The sequence below is a fragment of the Eublepharis macularius genome, chromosome 4 (genome assembly GCF_028583425.1).
Source record: "Eublepharis macularius isolate TG4126 chromosome 4, MPM_Emac_v1.0, whole genome shotgun sequence".
Taxonomy (NCBI): Eukaryota; Metazoa; Chordata; class Lepidosauria; order Squamata; family Eublepharidae; genus Eublepharis; species Eublepharis macularius.
The window spans coordinates 148,251,988-148,255,924 of NC_072793.1; the positions used below are offsets into that span (position 1 = coordinate 148,251,988).

At 39.3% G+C, this 3,937-nt stretch overlaps 1 long non-coding RNA gene across 1 annotated transcript; it reads left to right on the plus strand.

Moving 5' to 3' along the window:
• Positions 1 to 232: 232 nt before the first annotated feature.
• Positions 233 to 3,652, plus strand: LOC129328895 (uncharacterized). Its single transcript, XR_008596907.1, has 4 exons — positions 233 to 311; positions 1,505 to 1,596; positions 1,949 to 2,025; positions 3,571 to 3,652. It is a non-coding gene; the product is annotated as an uncharacterized LOC129328895 (long non-coding RNA).
• Positions 3,653 to 3,937: the final 285 nt, after the last annotated feature.

Sequence of the window (3,937 nt, forward strand, 5' to 3'; positions counted from 1 at the left end):
CCTTTCTCTTTCGCCGGCTATTATCGCGTAACTAGCGAAAAAGGGGAGGAGCTAGAAGTTGAGGAATGAAGCAGTCTGATTGGTCTATCCGTCCCAAGTGGGCGTGGCCACAATAATCCCCTCCACTCGCGTTCTCCTGCAGGTTTTAGCTTCTTTTCTTGGACGTTTCTGTACTGACTGGTTATCGACAGGGGGCGGGTCTTTGAGTTTAAATACCGTTGGCGAGGACGGGGGCGGGGTGTGCACGCGACGTCACTCGAGGAGATTCTCGGTTACCTCAGGACGGGTTCCTCCTTAGGAAGGAAGGAAAGGTAAAAGGCAGTACTAGTTTTATTTTATTTATTTATTCACGTTATTTATAGTCCACCTTTCTCACTGAAACTCAAGGAGAATTACACAGTGCGAACCAGTACAGTCAATTTCAAAAAAATTTCAATGAACATGTATATACATGCAAATTTGCAAAGATTTAAAACCAGCAGAAATGCTATACAGAGCTGAAGAAATGTTGCCTTATTAGTTCCCACATAGTTTATTGGATTTTTTTAAAATTTAAAAAGTTGATATCCATTTCCTTGGACTCAACGTGGCAAACGGTGCATCTGCAAATTGCAGCACACAAAACTCTATTAACACATAAAAATAATGCAAAATTTACAAATCTGCTGAGACGATTCATCTTCCAGATGCCCTTGGAAATGCATCCATGCCTTCTAAAACATTGGTAGGGGAGGTGTTCTGATGGGTCATTCTAGTGGACAGAATCTACCACATAGAAATCCAGATGCTGTTGTATGAAGAGGCCTAAGAGAGGTAGACACAATTAGAAGCAGCTTCTCTGAGGAGCATAACTGGTGTGTGAGAGTGTACCAGAAGGTATGATTCTATATTGGGGACCCTAAACTCTGCTGGGCTTTAAAAGAAGTACATGGGGAGCCATGAGAAACTCCAGGAAATTCCCTTACTGTTTTCTGCTTTCTTCTCTGGCTTCTGACACACCAGGAGGGAAAGAAGTCAGTGGTCAGAGGACGGTGCTGAGTGCCAACTGTGTTTTGGCTGGGAGGAAGCCCACAGCTGGCTACAAACTCGCAGCTCAAACAGGGTTGGTGCTCAGTTCCTGCCTCCTCTGACTGCTGCCATCTCCCCCAGCAGTGTGTCTACTGATTGGTGGTGGTCTGCCAGCCACTAGATTGGCTACAGGATTCCTTCCAGCCCCTCCATTACTGGTGCGCAAAGCCTTCTTTTCCCAGCCTCTGCCTTTCTGTCCCAGCAGCCCTTTTCCCCTGCCCATAGCAGCTAATCTCATGTTATGCCATCAGGGATCTAATTTTTCTCTTAAATTTCGGGATTTGCAAATCCTTGGGTTATACACTGTTTCTTACTTTCCCTATTTATGCCACTCTTTATTAATATCACACTTCTGTGAAAAAATGATTTCAAGTAATGTTTGAAGGTTGCTCATTATGATTGCTTTAATGGTGCCAATTTTTTTGTTTATTTTCAGATCTGAGAGCCCATTCTAGGTTTACAATCCTTTGGTTTACAGTACAAGCAGCTCAGTACAAGCAGCTATTTCCCCTCCTCCAAATAGTAAAGGTATAATGGCTTGTTATATGGAAACCCCTGCAATATTTACATGCTGATGTCCTAATAACGCTTTCCTGGTTTGGATTAATGTTATTCCCCTGCTAGAAGTGTACATTTATGTAGGCACAAAAGTAATCTGATAAACATTGTTCAAAAGCAAGGAGTGACAAAGTATCTGTCAGTATGTATGCGTTGCAATCTAAGAATGTATCCTTTAGGCCATACTCTTTCCATTTCCAAGTAGTTAATCAGGAATAATTTATTGTCCATTCTTCAGTCACAGTTATTCACATTTTAGACAAAATCACACAACATTCGAACTTTATTGAATGGGGATAAAAATCTTTTTATTGTCCTACAGGAACAGAGTGGTGGTGCATATACTCAGCACGTTGTATGCGGACCTTGTTCAGATACCCTACAGAGGTTCACATGCAAGTAATTATGATAACTTTCTCTTATGAATCCCTAGCATCTTATGTATTCTCCCAAACCCTTTGAAAACTTTTGATGGCTGTCAATGAGCCATGCTGCTTGTAGATTTTAGCATTTGACAATAGATTTGTTTATTTTAAATCATTTTCCTATTAATTCTTTTCATAGCAGTTGTGAATTATTAAATGTATATTTCCCCCATTCCCCCATTCATCCTCCCCAAAGCTAAATGTTGTAGCTGCTTAATTATTTCTTCATCAATCTGCACTCCCAATAATTTTAATCTCCTTTTCTTAGCCATATTATTTGGAGACCAGAACTGGAGCCAACATTTTAAATGCAGTAAATCACATGTTTATAGCAATGGTGCCACACTTTAGTTAAACTGTTGTGTCATTATTATAACCATAAAAGGATGAATACAAAATTACCATTAAGTATGATTAAAAGAAACCAGTTTCAGTGAAGTGTTCTTAGGAAAGTATGCCCTCTTATAAATGGTGGTCATTATGTTTTTAGAATTACGATAAAAGCATCTTTAAAAAACCAAATAATAAAGAATGTCTTTATTTATCCATTATTAGTTAATTGCTCTCAAAGTCAAGGCTCATAGTGTTGATTCTGGCAAACAAATTTTAAAACACTGAACTGCTGCATAAGAATTGTTTTGACTACAGTCATAGAACAAAGAATGCAGCTGGGACCTTTGGATAATTGTTGGATGAACGGTAAAAACAATGGAGAGGAGCTAAAATGTTGTACTTTTATAACATTCTCTCCATATAAGAGTACAACATTTTAGCTCCTCTCCATTGTCTTTACATTCATCTCATGGAGGAATTATTTCAACATTGTGCAGCATCAGACTGCTAAGGGTCACGCTCCCACACAAAGATGCTTCTGCTCCCCTAACACCCTCCAGACCCAACACAAGCACCACATGAAAACAAATCCGTTTGTTGCAGGCATGAATGGCATAAGCCGTTCTCTGTAGATCATACTTTGCCCCATTCACACATTTTTATCCCTTGCTCCAATGAGTTCAGGGTTTGTCATTCTATCAAAAATCTTGAGGAGGTTAGGCTGAGATATCGACTGTCCCAAAGTCTCTGTCTCCATAAAGGATGAGCAGAATGAGAAGGACCCCCATAGTTTTGTCTTCTCTTTTTGGTGGTCTTGAACAGCATAGCAAGAAATTTTCCTACACTACACATTCTTACATGGAGATCACTCTCTCCCATAGTGTATGATTATTCAAGATGATGTAATTATGGAATGTGTGAACTTTTTAAGCAGTAGCAGCTCTTAAGACAATAAACAATAAACAACCAATTCTTTTCCTAAGCCTCACAATTCAAAAGTCCAAAACAAAATCTCTTATAACTTGCAATTTGATCTCCTGTAGGTTTCACACAGCAAGCAATAATCACCTATCTGTAGCTATAGTCAACTCTGATGTTTCAGTGGAGGACAAAAAATAATATCCAGCATGTCATCACTCTTAACAAAGAGAAAAGGAATATCTTCTCACATTTCTCCCTTTTTAAGCTGTCTAGGCTCCAAATCCCAAATCAGCATGCTAAGCCAAAATTTAAAATGCTGGGAAGGTACCTGACAGAGCTGTGATGCAGTGATGGTGAGTACAGTTTTAATTAACTCATTGAAATACAGTTTTAAGTTACCAACATAGTGAAGACACATTGATCGAGTAAACATTAAATGATCGCCACAAAGCACTTTGGCTTATGGTCTGCTGATCTTTGGCAGGTTGCCCCATTATAACATAATTTTCTCAGTATCAGCAGGGTGGGGAAAATCTAAATAAGGCTGATCCATTGTTTTAACCACTGAGAGAAGGTTAAAGAGGAAGATTGGCATATTTTGCAGTTCTCATATCTTAGGTGGCTCCCTGTTT